This window comes from Trachemys scripta, chromosome 17 (assembly GCF_013100865.1).
Source record: "Trachemys scripta elegans isolate TJP31775 chromosome 17, CAS_Tse_1.0, whole genome shotgun sequence".
Taxonomy (NCBI): Eukaryota; Metazoa; Chordata; order Testudines; family Emydidae; genus Trachemys; species Trachemys scripta.
Window position 1 is genome coordinate 8,086,131 of NC_048314.1, and position 17,711 is coordinate 8,103,841.

At 49.3% G+C, this 17,711-nt stretch overlaps 1 protein-coding gene across 2 annotated transcripts in view; it reads left to right on the plus strand.

Moving 5' to 3' along the window:
- COL27A1 (collagen type XXVII alpha 1 chain) overlaps positions 1 to 17,711 on the plus strand; it is a 255,228-nt gene that overhangs the window by 392 nt on the left and 237,125 nt on the right. The gene's annotated exons all lie outside the window — the stretch shown is intronic.

Consider the following 17,711-nt stretch of genomic DNA (forward strand, 5'->3'; position numbering starts at 1 on the left):
GAAGGGGCAGATGGAGGGTGAGTGGGGAGGTGAAGGGGCGAGGGGGCTGGGAGGGGAAGCTGGGGGGTGAAGGCGAAGGGGAGTGAAGAGGGAGGAGGAGCTGGGGGGGATGAAGGGGGAGGCCGGGTGGGGGAGCGAAGGGGCAGATGGAGGGTGAGTGGGGAGGTGAAGGGGCGAGGGGGCCGGGAGGGGAAGCTGGGGGGGGGAAGGGGCAAGGGAGCAGGGGGAAGTGGGGACCGGGTGGGGGCAAGAGGGGGCTGCCTGGGTTGAACGGGGGTGCGCCTGAGGTCCCCAGCTGGACTCCCAGCTGCAGGGAGGTCTCTAGCCCGGGATGCTATTGCATGGGGGAGCCCATCCCTTTCCGCTCCCCACCCACTCCATAGGAGGGACGGGGGAGTCTCCTGTTCACTGGGGCATGCCCGGGGACCCTCCCTGGGCTAGGGGGCACCTCCAACACGGGCCTGCAAACAGACTACCCAGCCTGGGGGCTTCTCCCCCTTGTGCCCTGCGGGCAGCCCCTCCAGCCCTTCCTCCAGCAGCAAGATGCTTCTCTGCTCGTGCCCGACTGGCACTTTAGCTTTGGTGCTCGGGTGTTTTGGACTGGGGGCTGCATGGGGCAGGCTTAGGAAACAGCCCAGCAGTGGGGGAGTGGGAGGGAGCCTTTGAGACCTGCCTTGCAGCAATGGAGCCTGGCCAGGCTCTGCTGGGAGGCCTGGGGGACAATCCTCGCTCCTCCAGAGACCCCTTTAGCTCTGTGCCCCTTATCCTGCTGTGCTCTGGCTAGTTGCTGGCCTTCCTGGACAACCCCGGGCTCTGACCCAGGTTTGAGCCCAAGCCCCCCGACTCAGGACCTGGGCTTTAGGGCCCTGCTACGGTGGTGGGTCAGAGCCCGAGTCTCACGTCCAAGCCCTGTCATTTTACAGTGTGGATGCGGGCCAAGCCGCAGACCCAAGTCAGGTCTGGGTAGTGCAGCAAGGGCGGGTTAGCACGGCTGGGGTACCCTTGTCCAGCCATTGTAAGCCCAGTTTACAATGCGGTGGGCATTGTGGGCTTGGAAACGCTGAGTCCACCAGCGTGCGAGCCACAGACCCAGGTTTACAATGTAGAGTAGAAATACACTCCGTTCTGGTCTACTCAAAGTCACACGTGTTTAAGTTAAATGGGGTTTTAAAAACGGACCTAGTTCAACTGGTGCAAACCTCTGTGCGCAGGGCCAAGCCTGATGTATGTCTGTTGAAATTGCTGCAGGGATTTTCCCCAACGCTGCACCCAGCTAACGGCATCGGTCCTTTTCCTTGTGTGTCTCGACAAGCTGCCTGTGTTCAGGGGAGGGAGCATTGCCCTGGTGCGCTGGTTACTCACTGTACAGCCATGCGAGGCGCTTAGGCAGTCTGTATAACTGCTCCTCTTCTGTACCCCTCTGCTAAGGAGCCAGTTACTTTGGAGACAGATGCTTGGGAGGCGTCACTTTCTGTCCGTGTCCTTTGGGATAGCCATTCCCACCTTCCAAACGGGATGGGGCTTTCCCCGCTGAAAGCACAATAATGAACCTTTAAAGTCCCTGATTCCTCCATGTGGCTGTTCACATCATGCATGTCCTGGGGTCTGGCTACAGACTCTGGTGCTCCCTGCGATGGAGCCACTGATAAGAGGTCTCCACTAGGATGCACTGTTAAACCAGGATTTACGCTCCTTGGGAAACCCAGGTAGGAGGTGATGAGGTAACTGACAACAGTGCTTGGTCTTAAAGCTTTTCCTGATGATTGGCCTGTTCTGTCTAGCTGCTGATGTCTTGCGTTCCCTGCCCCCTTTGGGCTGACTCTGTTTTAGAATGATAATGCAACACACCTGTATGAACTGCAAAGTGATGCAATGACACACAACGATGTGCAGGTGCTGGGTATGGTTAGGGTGGTTTTGTAATCACAGATCTGGGAATTGGTGGACATCACCCCCACCCCCAAACCGATCCATCTGACCAAAGAAACTCACACAGCGTTCTCTGAAGGAGAACATTTGGAAATCATCTCTAGCTGCAAACAGCATCAATCAGGACTGGACAATGTAGAGCCAAACATCATGGCCAGCGTCCTGCTATAAGACTGCTCTTTTATTCCCTTTTCAGAGCTGCAAGGCTGGGCTTAGTTATGCCATGTGGGGGTGTGGTTAGGGGGCTTGGAGATCTGGGGCACTGACTAGCATTCCACAGGTGTGGCTTCAAAAATTAGTCACATGAACTTGGTGGTCTCTGCTCAATTCAATGCGCCCGTGTTGGCACGAGAAGCTACACAAGCACTGCCAGAGTGTAACAAAGAGGTGGAAGGCTCATGTCTGTTATAAGCTGGTACAATCCAGTCCATCCTTGTTTTTTGTCCATTCACCAGTGCTTCCAATCCATTGCTCTAATCTAGCCCCCGTGCCAGCCTGCGGAGAGTAGGAGAGCCTCTCGCATGGCTGTGCCCGGCGCTGGCTTCCAGTGCTTCATTTCGCTATAATTTAGCTCTTCTCCCAACTCTGCCACTAAACTCAAGGGTGCCTGGGGAGGTTACCTGTGGCTGAGGAAGTTCACAGCGAGCTGACTTTGAAGGGGAAATACAATCCAAGGAGAGCAAATCCTTCCCAAAGGGATACAGCATCATGAAATAGCCAGTGTTACTTTTCCCGGTGTGCAAACGAGGCAGTGAGAGCTGTGGTCATGGTGGAAGCAAGGATGGACTGAAAGTCTTAAATAAGCAGTGTGTCTAGTGGGTGGAGAGGGGACTCGGACCTTCCTCCATTTTGAAGTCGATAAGCTCCGTGTGGTGGGAGACAACTGGGTGCGTTTAAGATGCAAAGGGGAATTCTTTTTTATTTTAAAGCGAAGCTCTGTTTGTTGCTAAGGCGTGGTCTGTTACGCGTCTTGTGGCAGGAGCTGGGAGCCTCCACCCTGGGGTACGTTTTCATTTGAGCTGGGAGGTGTGATTCGTACCCGCGCTACCTCTGCTTACACTAGAGCAGCGATACTCAGCCCTCAGTGGATCAGGAGCAACGTAAGCAATCAGCGTTACCCCAAAGAGCCACAGTCACGTGAATTCAGTGTTTCGTTTCCTGTAGTACTATTCATATTTAAACAGTGTAATTGGGGACTATTTAGTTATTTATATATATATATATTTTCTCCCAGCAAATAAGTTAATAACTTTGTGCAAGTTGATAACTTAATTGGTTAATAACATAGTAAACGCCTCCTGATTGATTAATAATTAAATCACCCAGTGGTTTAATATCCTGTGCTGCAGGAGATGCATTAAAGAGCCACTTGCGGCTCGCGAGCTGCAGTCTGAGCATCGCTGTGCTAGAGCGTAACAATAGCAGAGTGTCTGTGGCAGCACGGGCAGCAGCTCGGGTTAGCTGCCCAAGCACAGGCCTGCTGGAGCTCACGGGTAGGTACTCGGACAGCCAGCCCGAGCCGCTGCTGTGGGCACACGGATGTTTTTAGGTGCGAGTTGGAGCAGAGGAGCGCGGGTACATATGCGCGAGCTGGGAATCACGCCTCCCAGCTCAAATTACACGTACTCTTCGCCGTGGAGCCGAATCCCATCGTGCTAGGCGCTGCACAGACACCGAACAAGGGGACTGTCCCTGCCCGAGGGAGCGCACGCTAGGAATCCATTAGACGTTCGATTTCAGCCTTGAGCGTAGTCTCACTGGTGCGAGCCTGTAGGGCAGGCAAGAAAGACGTGGGCTTACCTCGGCTTGGCACTTGGCAGCGTCGCAGATAACGGCGCTCCTGCTGTTATTCTGGTGGCTGACATTCGGGCTAAGTCAGAGGCTACATCTGTGCTAGAAACATGGCAACTGCACCGCTCTGGTATTGCCGCTGTCGTGCAGAGAATTACAATGGCAGTGGAACGGGTTTCTCCATCGCTGTGGTAAATCCACCTCTCTGAGAGGCAGTCGCGCGTGTCACAGAAGATTTCTTGTGTCAGCCTAGCGCTGTCTACAGTGGGGCTTAGCTGGGCTTAACTAAGCCCTGGTCTACACTACAGAATTACTTCTGTAACTACATGGCTTGGGGATGTGAATAATCCACCCCCCTGAGTGATATAGTTTTACCGGCCTAAATGCCGGTGGAGACAGTGCTATGTTGGTGGGAGAGCTTCTCCCGCTGACATAGCTACTGCCTCTCCTGGAGGTGGATTGACTGAGCCGATGGGAGAGCTCTCTCCCTTCAGCTCAGAGCATCTTCATTAAAGCGCATCCGTGTAGCTGGGCCGATGTAGCGTTTTAAGAGTAGACCTGCCCTAGATCTCTCGGGGATCTGAGGTTTTTCACACCCCGCAGCGACATAGCTAGGTCGACCTAACTTTCTCAACCCTAAATGTAGACAACGCCTAAGGGAAGCTCCTTGGATTGAAGCGCACATCCGAAACTTGAGAGCTATTTGTCGTCTCAGAATTCCAGTGCCATGGATCTCAGCTGGGTGTTTGGAGGGGAAGAGGAAGAGAAGATGTTTCAGGGAAAGAGACAGGCTGTTTCTCAGCACACAGAATTGAAGAACGGATTAATTCATTAATTGGAAGCTCCCAACTGGTGACTGTCACCAAGTATTAGAAGCTGCTCTGCTCTTGTGTTTTGGATATTCTTTGTGTTAATACAGCCAGCCCCTGAGGAAAGGGACTTGAATCGTTATAGTTTGGTGCTTCATTCTACCTTCTTGCTCACTGGCATGCATACTGGGTTCTGTCTGGCTTACGGCCTGCCTAGGAACCTTCCACGCCGCTGCTCCTCCAAAAACCAAGAGCAAACGAAGCCCTTTCAAATAGCCAGGGTTTGTACATCTTAAGAGAGAGTAAATTCTTCAGGGCACGGGCCCTTTCATACTCTGCACAGCACCTAACACAATGGGTTCTCAGCCCTTTTTGGGGCCTCTATGTGCTGCAGTCATACAGATAACCAATAAATCTCCACTTGGGTGGACATGCGATGGCTTGTGAAGAGCTGGTCAGAGCCAGGTGTTTTGGTGAGCTCTTCTTCCTGGCTTTGTCTTGCAGGCCCGGCTCGCATTTCTTCAACAGGCGCATATCTGTATTGGTAATGGACTGTTATGATGCTCTTGCTTCCACCTTGACTTTTCCTCTCTGATGCTGATTAAACCTGATATTTCGAATTGTCCCGCCATCCGAATGCCTTGAATGGCTTTCCCCCTGCGGTAGCCTGACTTCCCTCCTTTGAATTCTGCTCTGCTGCTTCCATTTCCTCCCCACTTCAATCCACACGCCCTATCTATCGCTTCCCCGTGTGGAATCGGTTGCCAAGGTTGCAGTGGGTTTATTTTGTGCCGACGCTCATTTTCTAAGGGGGTGGGTGAAGGCTATTCCTGGCTGCCCTCCCTGAGCTCGGCACCGCATGCAGCTTTGTACACTGGTGCAGTGACCTGGGGTGTTCATCTATCCAGCCAGGGGTCTTTGCGCGCTGAGATGGAGTCTCACTGAAGCAGCACAACTTCCAAAGAAAAGTGATGAGTGCAGCTGAAGACTCAAGTTGGACAGGTTGTTGTTTAAAGTCCACAGGGCCTTCTGGGTCGGTTGTTTCCTCTGCTTTATGTGAGGGCTACGTTGTTCTTGGCATGTGTTTTGGGATGGGGAAGAGAGGACATTGGAGGCAGCGTCATAGGTCAGCAATAGAGGGTCCTGTGGCACCTTTAAGACTAGCAGAAGTATTGGGAGAATAAGCTTTCGTGGGTAAGAACCTCACTTCTTCAGATGCTTCAGGTGGGTAAGAACCTCACTTCTTCAGAAGACCATGTTCACTCAAGGTCATTTGGCGTTAACTTTGGCTGCTTGTTGGTGCTTATTGATCTTCTTCTTGGTTCATATCTAATTCTTTGCATTTCTATAGCAGCTTTCAGCTCTAGGTCTCACGACCCGTGTAGGTGATAGGGAAAAGATACTGGGTGATCTGTTCTTTACTCACCATGAGAGAAGTAAGAGGCCAGAATGCAGCCTGCAGGAGATGGGAGCTGTTACTCTTTGGAGCCCCTTTGCACTTCCCTCCCCAGTTTCTGCCATGCTAGAGGAGTTGCTGATTCTGGTCATGCTCCAAGGTTACATTCTCTAGGTATCCCAAACCAGGCTCCATACTAACCCCCCTAGCGTCCTCTCGTGAAGTGATGCGTTGCTGAAGAGACAGTACCTTGTTTAATTCAATGTGGCTTCCCCCTAATGTAGCCCCTGCTGAATGAAATGCTCTTTGAAGGGGAAATGGCTGTCCTTGAGGGGATGAGGTTTAGGATCCTGGTTGTTCTGTGAACCTTTGAGTTACACTGGGGCAATCAGGCAGCAGGATAGCTACCCTGCCCTGTTCCTCCTCCCTTGGAGGTACCTGGGCATGGCAACAGCAAAATCGGCAGTGGGAGCTGGGGGTGGATGTGACATCAGGTCTCTCTCTCCTGCGGCTGTTTGTCCTTGTCCTTGCTGTGGGGCGTAAGAAGGATACTCCTTAATTATACACCTAGGGCCTCGTGCTCCGAGGTGCTGCACTTCTGCCACCGGAGTCGATGGGAGCTGACCCTGCGCCACTAGAACTCAGGTCTGTGATGACCTGGACTTCAAAGCACCGTCAGTGTCATAAGACCCACAGTGAGGCTGACGAGCAGGAGAATTAGCTTTTTCCTGACCTGGGGCTGTCCCTTCGCCACCCCCTAACCTGTGGTGGGGTTGAGTCCTAAATCTCATGCTGCCTGTGGTAGCACAGAGAGTCCCAGCAGGCCTGGGAGTTGCCTTTTGGACTTTTTAGGGAGAATGAGATGGTGTTGGGTGGGTGTCGATCATTGGTAGACAGATTGCGTCCAGAGTGAAAGAACTGGATAACTTCAGAGTGAAAACTACTTATCAGCGGGCATGTGAGGAACCAGCATCGGTGTGGATGTTGGCAATGCTGGTTATTCTAAGCTAAGGTCCTGTCTTCCTTCATCCAGGTGTCATTATTTCACTCTTCAGGCTACCTTTGTTATGTGGTTTTGAACTGCAAAGTTCCCTGTGACGATCAGATCCTTTGTCTTATTGCCACAGAAGATCGTGAGTGTAAATACACAATCAAGAAGCTAATGAGCAAAGTGGGGAACGAGCAAGGATTCAGAATAGAGTCACGTGAGTGGCGGACAGTGGTTTGAAAAGCCCTGTATGACCAAAGCTCTGCTCTCGGTTACTCCTGGTTCGTGTAACTGAGGGCAGAATTTGGTTCTCTGACTGCACAGCATGGTTAAGGTGGGAATAGGAAGAGGAATAAGAGGATTTCAAATGGAGGAGCTGTCAGAGGTAGCGTATGGGCATCGCAAAGGCCTTCGGAATCGCTTTCTCAGAATCAGTTTGTATCTGTGCCTGCGTAGGGTAATAGTAGCAATTAATGTAGGGCCCAGATTTAACTGGTCAGGGATAAGAACTGATGTGATGAGATAAAGAATTTGTACAACAAGAGCCTGTCTAAAGTGAAAACTCAGTTGTGTAAAAGTTGTGGTGTGGTCCCGTAAGATGAACCAATGTTCCCCAGGAACCAGAATGAGCTCATTGGTACTTGGAACCCAACTCGGAATATAAAGGCTGGTCTGCAGAGGTGAAAGGCTAAGGCTTTAATCTAGCCACACAAGACCAAAAACCGACCAACCCCCTCAAAAAAACCTTCTGAGAAAGTGACCTAAAAATGAATGGATGCAAACAAGTTGGCCTCGGTTAAATCTTAGTTCTCTTAATTAAGTAGATTTTAATCAGCTAAGATTGGTATCTGAAGCTGCAAAGCTTGGTTTACTGCAGGACGACATGTCTTCCTCTCGGTCCAGTGAAAATGATCTCTTGGTATGTCCTCCTTCCAAAGACCTGAAGCTTTAAAAATCCCATCCCAAAAGCTCCTCAAACCCTTTCCCAGGTTGGGCACCTACCCAGCTGTTGCATTGCAAAGTACATGTGCATGCATTCTATCGATCGATCTATGTGTATATCTGTGTGTGTAGGTGTGTATATATGTATGTATATATCAGTGTTCCCTCTAATTTTTTATGTCTATGTGAGGAATAAATGTTATGTGCATCACTATGGAGGTGATGTGTGGGGCCAAGGGGTTCGAAGTGTGGGAGGGGGCTCAGGGCTGGGGCAGAGGGTTGTGTGCAGGGGGATGAGGGCTCTGGCTGGGGGTGCAGGCTCTGGGGTGGGGCCAGGGAAGAGGGTTTGGGGTGCAGGCTGCCCCGGGGCTGTGGTGGGAAGATGACTCCCCCCAGCCCTCTCTTGCCGCAGCAGCTTGGGGCCGGGTGAGAGGTGCTGCTCCCCGGCTGCAGCAGCTGGGGCGGGGCGGGGCTGGGCTGGGCCCGGCCAGGGGAGGGGCTTCTCTCCCCGGCAGCTCGGGCTGGGCTGGGCGGGCCAGGGGAAGGGCTCATCTCCCCATCTGTGTGGCCCTTGATAGCCTGCTGCGCGGCCGTGCAGCTTACAGGGAACTTAGATGTTTAGGTTTATATATATATATATATATAAAAAGGGAGCCTGCCTTAGCCCTGCTGTGCCGCTGACCAGACTTTTAACAGCCCAGGCAGTGGTGCTGACCGGAGGCGCCAGGGTCCCTTTTTGGCTTGGCTTTCTGGTTGAAAACCGGACACCTGGTAACCCTAAGAGGGGCCCTCAGCTGAAATAGCAAAGCATGGCATATTGCAGGTCAGACTTGCTTTGTGTGGGCAGCATTGCATAGGACTGGAATAACTGCACCGCTTGTAGGCCAGAATTGAGGTAACACGACCAGTCTGTGTGTAGGGAAGCTTTGCATAGCACCTGCCCTACGCTACGGCCCATCTGAAGAGGTTGCAAGCTGCTCTGTGTCAAGGGCAGGCTGTGTTCAGACATACGAAACCCTGATCCAGGGGTCCTGGCTACAGATCTTACCGTGTTGAGACAGGTGGCATACCGAGGAGTTTAATTCCCACCGGATGCCACAGCCAGCTTCTTTTTGGAGTTGCAGCACCATTGATGCAGTAAAAAAACGCTCACCGTTCTTATGCAGAACTTCCTTTCCTGCCCAGCTCTCTGCATTGGCAGTGAAGTGTCGTTAGCAGATACCCCTTGGTTACCTGTGGTTTTCTCACTTCACTCTGCTCACTCCTCAGGCGCTTGCTTCAAGATCACCTCTGAGATCAGCATAAATCTAAACCCCAACTTTCCTCTGGTGAACAGCCCTGCTATGGAAATGCCATGCTCTGAGCTTGGATTCATTACCTACCTTCCAATATCTTAACGCCATGGTAGCCAAGCTGAATGTCTGTGAAACTTTCCTGTTTTTTTTTCCCTGCTCTGCTTTCATTTGTAAGGGGATTCCTGGTCCTGCTTGGAGGCTAGGGGGCACTGTAGGGAAGTGTGCGATCTGAGTCAGTCTGCAAAGAGCCAGCCTAGAGCAAGGTGGGGTGAGTTGTGCCTTGCTGCCTTAAGGAGCAGCCTGCTTTGTCTCTCTCTCTGGTTTTGGTTCTGGTGTGTTAGGGTTCTGGATTCTAAGAAATAAAGTAGTGTTATGCTGCAACCATCCTGAAAGATAAAAACATACTTTAACTTATCTGTATGTATGGAATTAACATAATATAAATGTTGGTCAGGATGGTAGCTGTCTCACGCATCAGGCATTGATCTGGTGATCTCCGGAACTAAAAGCATGAGTCATTCTACAGTTTGTGCTGAATAGTCAGGTTGCATTGCTGTGGGCGGTAAAAGACTCACATCCCTCAGTGAAATGGGCACAGAGAGGGGTGAATGACATACACTTGCCAATGGGTTAACCGTGCACAAGTAGGGAGTGTATGTACCGAGCGTAAAGGGGGCACACAAGCATGTCAGGTGTGCAGCACCATTGAACGCTGTGGGCAGGGAAGGCTTGATTCAGATCTGAAGTTGGAGCCATCTCCAGTTGTGACCCCGGGGTAGTGTCTATTTTGTATGTTCCCCTTGACTGTACTTTGTCTGCAGCACTCACTGGGTGGCAGTGGAGAGAAGCCTTGAATCCAAGTGAAGAACTGGATTCACTCAGAATATGCTCTAAGCATTCACTTGGGATTTCTCTGTGATTCTGTCCAATTTTCATCCCCCCGCCATAGTGACCATCCAGGTATGTCAAGGAGACTCCCGTTTGCAAACAAAAAACTCCTGATTTAATAAGTTGATCTCCTGCAACTACATTACTTCGAATCTTATGTGTCAGCCACACGTGAGTGTCAGCCTTTCTCTCTCTCTCTCTGAGTCAGTGAGAGAGGCTGATATGCATGTGTAGCTGATGTACAGGATTCTGGGTAATGTAGTTGACCTCAGAGCTGGATTAACCCATTACCTGGGCCCTAGCTGATGACATGGGTCAATGGGGAACATTCACAGCCTTCTCTGGCCAGAAGGGACCGTTATGATCATCTAGTCTGACCTCCGGCATAAGATGTAACCCATTGACTCCTGCATCAAGCCCATAGCTTGTGATTGAGCTAGATTATATGTATTTATTTTAGACAGGCGCCCAATCTTAGTGCAGATTTCAAGTGATGAAGAATCCACCACCTCCCTAGTAAGTGGTTCCAATGGTCAACTTTAGGAAATACTAAAATTAGTAATTGATTTTGCAACTTAGTGTTCTTTTAATGAGTGCCTTTCCATGGAAATAATTGGAAGAGGGGTTTCTAGACAAGAAGGTGTAAGATATCATCAGAATACCATGTGTGTTTATGGTAATCTAAATACATATGTTTAATGCAGACAGATGATACATGCAACACTCCCATGGAAAAATAAGCAGATTGAATTAGTCTGGCAAGGCCTGTATGCTACCATGCAGAAACCTGTTATCTTTCATTCTAGAAATATTTACAGAAGCTCTCCCGCGCTCTCAAGGCAGTGCCAACAATAAACCTGAACTCCCATCACTAATGGGCCCAAACTAAAACACCAGCTATTTTTATGTGCTGCAGAACCAGCTGTGGCCAAAAATAACAGGCTGATTGAGCCAATGAGTTGGCCGGGTCCTTGGCGGCCCAGGACTTTAGTGTGATCAAGAGGCGTTTGCTGGGATATAAAGTGATGTGGGTCTGATGTTGTCCTCCACGCCATGTCCCCGGTGGGCAAGCTCTGAAATGATCAGGTCTCATAATTGATACCCTGGGAAGCAAGTGGCAGATTTTAGGTGCACAAATATCTAACATGACACAGCCATGGTGCTAAGGAGACATATCAGGTGAGGTAATGTTGTTCCATCTCAAATCAAAACAGGCCGAGCTGGTTTCTTTTTACAGATATTCACTGGGTACTGTTTAAAAAAAAAAAAAATCCCCCTTTTACAAGCCTTGTATTCATAGCAGGGCTGTTATGTCACTCCTAACGCACGTGGTCTTTTGGCATGTGAGAGAGATGCTGGTTTTAATTCCAGTATCAGCAGTGGCAGGTGATTAAAACTCCCCCTCTGCCCAGCCCTGCTATGCCATCTGCTCCATATGGGGTTGTTCGTTTCCCCGCAGACTTGGTTTGATTTGAGCCAGGCTCAGGAAAGGGAAGCACAAACCCCCCTTTGTAGAGCAGAGGGATGGGAGGCAAAGGAAACCCACTCATCATTTGTAATGCCCAGAGGTCCCAATCAGGATTGGGGCCCCATTGTGCATGGTGCTGTACATACACCCCAGATGTTACAATCCCTGCACTGAAGAGCTTATGATCCAATTTAAGCCAAGACTCAAAAACTCCAGCAAATTGATGGGGGAGGGTCAAGGAGGCAAGGGGAACAGAAATAACAATAAGAGCAGGGTAGGGGTGGGAAATGCAGGTAATGGTAGTAGATATGTGGTTGTCTCAGCAATCAATCATTGCATTTTAATTATACTTAATCACTGCAAGGGAGGGGGTGGGTTTACATATCTCTTCTCTAACACTTTGCCCACTTATTGTTTATCTTCATATTGGTGGTTTTATTTTTGCCTGTCTATCAGACTTCTGTTAACTGGCCTATTTCCTTGTATTACCACTCCCCCCAAAACAACCCTTTTCCTCTTTCCTCTCCTCCCCTCCCAGCTGTGTACTGCTGTGATAAGACACCTGATCCCCACTCCCCCTTCGCTGTCTTCTTCTGCCAGCCTCCTGGAGAGACTCTTTACCACAAAGCTCCCAAGGGGGGAATAAATAACTGGCTTTCCAGCCCCTCTTGCTGACCGCACATCTGTGGACAGGGAGTGAGCCGAGGCCAGACTGGGACGCTCCTGGGACTTCCATGCCCGGGTCTGCATGGGGAAGAGCAAAGGGTGCAAGCTGAATAGTGGGGAAGGCAGGGTGGGTGCTGGCCTCTGCTGGAACGCTGCCTACCCACTCCCCTTACCCAGGGTGGAGCTCAGCTCCTGCTTTCTATCCGGACGTGGAGCCAAGGGCAGGGGAAAGGAAAAACATGATCATAAACTAGCCTCCAATAAACCATCCCCTGTAAAACACAAAGGGTTTGCTCCCGGGGATCTAGCGGTGTTACTTCTGGGCAGGAGGAAAGGTAAAGTCCCCTTCTTAAGGAAAGGATTTAGAATTCAGTCAGTACTTGGGGCACACACCAGCCCCAGGCTGGCTTGCCCTTGAGGGAGATTCACAAGGCAGGGAAATATGGAGGAGAATCCATAATCAGTCCCCTGATCCTGGCTGCGTCGTGCTGGGGGATTATCAGGCTTGTGGCTGCCTGCAGTGTCACAGAGTTCCTGGAGATGCTCTTGAACCGCTCCCCAGGGCTGGCACCAGCCCAGCAAGCAGGTGCTTGGGGCAGCCAAGGGGAAGGGGTGGCACGTCGGGCTCTTCGGCGGCAATTCGGTGGCGGGTCCCTCGGTCCCTCTCGGAGGGAAGGACTTGCCGCTGAAGAAGAAAGAGGTGTGGTGGAGCTGCCGCCGATCGTGGCTTCCCCCCCCAACCGCTTGGGGTGGCAAAAACCCTGGAGCCGGCCCTACTGCTCCCTACAAAGCCAGTCAGGACTCTGGTGAAGTCTCCTCTCTGTGAGCAGACTGTCTTCAGGGCAAGAAGCTCACACGGCTTCACCTTCCTGGGTCTGACCTTGCAGCATTCAGCATATGCCCCTCCTTGCACTTCCCACACAGTATTCAGAGGAAACATTAAGAACAGTCCCACTTTGTCACACCCTGCTCCGGTCTCAAACCTACAGCTTGTTGCAGTTTTCCTGGTACACTCTCACCACATCCCATTCACACATGTGTGCAAGAGATTTCTGTCACTTTGGGCTGCAGCTCCCCATGGCGATGAAATGAGGAGTGGTTGGAATCGGATTCATGGTACAGGTACTTGAAGGATAAGTGTTTGTATCACATCTGGGGGTCCTGTTGACTAGGGCTCCTAGACACCATACACAGTGCATTAGAAATGATTATGGAAACGCTTTGAGAGTTAAGCTTTCCTTACTCCTTCTTCCAGACACCCTGGGCCATTGTCAGAGAAGCTGTCCTTTTGCTCGTAGGTGTCGTATAATGCAGGCATGGTGTTAGTGACTTGGTCAGTTGACGCTAATAAAGTTATCAAGAGCTAATACCAACATTTGCAAACCTGCTCGCCTAACGTTCGGCGCCTAAATCCATATTTGGGCCCTTAATAAATGGGCCAATCTTCAGATGTTCTCCAGAAGCTGTGGACACACGGTTTCACAAGAGCTCAGCACCCCTGAAAATCAGTCCATTTATGTATCTACCTAAATATGGACTTCAGGTGGTTCAGACAGATATCTTGGAAATTTTGGCCTAGAAATTATCCCAGCGATCTGTCCATGCATCCTCCAAATGCCCGCAGCGAAGATCTAGATGCATAGTTTTGATCATGCAAAGAGGCTGCTTTTGAACGTTGGCACAAAGTGTTATGTAGCAAGTATTGAATTCCTTGGGTTTGTTGTAGCCTGTTGATCTTTGAATCAAATATTCAGCCATAAGGGAGGGCTTCCTCTTGGGTTGTCTTCTATGAAACCTTATTCTAATTGTTCTTGAAACTGCTAGATCTATTTTATGCTTTTTACACAGTGTGTAACCACATGGGCACTATGGGATTCAAATAACCTTGTTTAGTAAATACATATAACATGCAAGGCCTAGCTACATATATATATATATATACACTGTTGCTGTGATGGCTTCTGAAATATACCAGATATCAAGGACCACTAGAGGAATCACAAACTATTTAAAGGGACACTACCCAATTCCGTTACACTACAAGTTCCAAAGCATGAGATGAAAAATAACTCTCAAGTAATAAAGAACGTGGTATAAGCTGCACAGATGTACTTTCATGCATTCTTTTTAAGGCCCTGATCTTGCCAAATGCTAAGCAGAGCTGGGTGAATAATGATTTTTGGTTCACTGCCAATTTTGAAAAATGGAAGAAAAAATTAATTATGGGTGGAAAAAAATTCTTCAAACTTTTCAGTGAGTTGGAAAAGTTGAACAAAAATTCATTTGAGGTGAATGAAACGTTGAGATTTTGACCATTTGTAAACATTTGATTGGTTTTAATAAACAAAACCGATCTTGAAACATTTGTTTCAAATTGAAAAATCAAAACATTTAAAAAATGTTGAAATGAAACATTTAGATTTGTGGTAGGATTCCCCCCCCACCCTCCCAACCAAAGCAATTTGGTGAAACCGGCATGAATTCCCAAGACATTCAGGTGTTGCCGAATCTGCACGGTTAGCCAAAAAACATTTACTATGAAAAATGTCGCCATCCATTTCGTTTGGCTCCCGTAAGCCTTGAAGGTGGTTAGCAGCTCTGAATGAAGCTCCTCGGGTTAAACCCTTCCGATGCTGGCAATGGGTTTTTCTTAAACCTAGCCCGTAGCCCGCTTTTAGATGGATTTGCGTCAAATAGCCCTCAGCTCTGTCTGTTTCCATTCGCCTTGACTAGCTCTGGGCAAGGTATTGGTTTCCATGTCAGATCTTGTTTGATTAATTACAGGGTATGCGGGGACGGCCTGGCATTTGGATTTTTCATCATTGAGAAATTCTGGCGCTGAGGAATCGTTCTGGGAGGAGGCGGTTCAAACACGGGACCTGTGTTGAAAAGAATATGTAAACTAAGCAGAGTGAAATATTATATGAAAGCAAACGTCATCCCTTCTAATGAAGACCATTCAACCTGAGGCTAATTGTCATCTCTTTGCAAGGCCTCTTTTTAATAACCCTGGGTGGCAAGCACTAATTCTCACCACTCCATCACTTTCAGCCCTGCTTTGTGTTGCACAGTAAATGTGTAGAGGCAAATTGCTGGCTCCTAAAACGACTTTGCTTCTCCAGCAACAGCAGTGGGAATAACAGCGCCTACAGCAGCTGTGGAAGCTGGTACTGTGATCGGCCTATAATTAGAGCTAGATTCTCTGTCACATCTGTCTGTTCTGCCTGCTGCTGTCATAGGAGCAGGGCAGGGTGTTGAAATTTACAGCAATCCTGCTGTCACCGCCCATAAGACCAGAGCAAAGCTGGGTTTGTCTCCTGGCTGGAGGCAAAGCACAAGAGCAGAGGAGAGTCCCTAATCTTGTCTCTGAATCCTCCGCAGTCAAATCTAACTAGCAACCCTTGGGATGAGGCAGCCAGTTTAACAGATGGAGTTCCTCTCTCAAAATCCTAGTTTTTGAGAGGCTTGCTAAGATAGCAAATAAATCAACCCTCCTCCCCGCAAGGCCCAGAGAGAGAACATTATTCAAATCCACTTCTGTTTAAGACCTGTCAACCTTGACGATGTCTCTCTAGCCCACAATGCTGGTAATTAGTGCAGCACTAATGATTTGAGCTGAACTTTCCCTGGCTGTGACATGCCCACCGGCAGCGTAATGTTTGAAAGGTTAAAGGCCGCCGCTTTCGGTCTTCGAGTGTTGATCCCAGAGCGCCAGGGGCGAGGGTACCCTGCTAAGATGGCGAGTTGGCCCTTTAGAGATGGATGTGTAAATATAAGCAAGGTAAAGGTGAAATTTTGGCAGAGTGCAATGAGAGAAGGAAGCCGATAGCCCTCCCTGGCAGCTATTCAGTCTGGTGGTTTCACCCAATGTATCACAGTGGTGTGTTAGATCTGCAGCAGTGACTGCTTAGTTAAGATGGTAAAGTACTTTCCAGGTACTTTTGGGGTAATCCTCCGGCCTGTGTTATCCAGGAGGTCTGGCTAGATCATCACAATGGTCCCTTCTGGCCTTGGAGTCTATGAACCTGGGATAAGGCAGAATTGTATTTATTTTATTTTTTTTACACCCTCACGTTCATCTCTCCCTCCTCCCGCAACCTCTCCACAAATGCTCCCTTCCCACCTGAGTTCCTGTTGGTGTGCTCTTGCTAGAGGAGAATGTTTCAGGAGCGGTTTGAGGAAGATTGGGCAAGATGTGTAAGAGAAGTGAGACTTCAAAAACTGACACTTTAACATTCTGAGGTTTCAAGTTGCTGAGAATAATCATCTGAGATAAAACTTTGGGCTAGGAGCTTCATATTTGTTTGTCATTAAAAAATGTTTTGAAGTGTAGCTACTCCTGCATGCTTTAGTAAGTTGCTGGATCATTTCTAAGTTACTCACTATGGACAATTGCTTCTGCAAGGTCTGTGTTACACCATGCCTCTGCCGAGTCGTCAAATACCAAGAATTGAATTGGGACTTCAATATTTTAATGTGCCAACCTCTACTTCTTGAGCTAAAAGACCCAGAAGTCTGTTAGCCGAGGTTGTAGCAACCTCTGTGTGGTGCCCAGTCGCCACTAGAGGGGGATAGAGCACTGAGCGTGTTGTGCTCTGAGTGGGTGTGGCAGAGATACCGTTTGGGTCAGGTCCGGTACAGCTTGACAAGAACCAAGGCTCAGCGCAGTGGAGCTGCTTAGCCCCGGGCCTGGAGAGCTTTCCTTTCCCATGAGACCCTGCAGAGGAGGGAAGCAGCGGCAGATGCTGTCTGGGGAGCACAGTGAGCCTGCCAGTGCTGCTGCTTGGGGGTCTCAGGGGTGAAGGTGAATGGGATGTTAAGAACTTTCACGCATGTGCTATTCTGCTGTGAGCTGACCAGCCCTATTGAACTGCACCTGGTCCTGATGTCCGTGGGGAATAGAAGACGCTTGTAGGATTGGGCCCTCTCTGTTTACTGTAATTCTCTGCTCTCCACCTCCATTTCTCCGCTACGAACGTTGCCTCCGTTATATAGTTATTGTGTATCTGCATCTTCTTACAAAGCCCCATATAAACTGCACCATAAGATACTTATTGGATATGTACGGTGCATATGTACGGTTTCTGGTCAGGGAATTCATAATGAACTTAAATGGGGAGCAGGCAAGGCTTAGGGTCAGAGTTAAGGTTGTTTGTGGAGTTCTAACTGTTACATTTCTGTAATGGGTAATACATACTCAGAGGTCAGGTTTGTCACAAGGGAAGGCTGTGGACTATTTAATATATGAGCCCTCAGCTCAGTCTGAGGTGTTGTCTACATGGAGAAGTTTCACCGGGTTTAACTGAAATAAATTTTTAAAGCAATTTAGTTAAGCCTTTTCAACCCCATGTGTGGAAACTCTGACTCTGGCTTATTTCAGGTTATCTTTAACCTGTTCATAATCGACCCCAAATAAGCCACTTTTAAAGGGAAATGAGTGTCCCCGTAGGTTTGCATTGGTTTAAAGTCATACGTTCGGTATTGCTAACCCCAAGTATGCAAAAATCGCAAGTCAGGCCCCCCAAAATCATGAGATTGA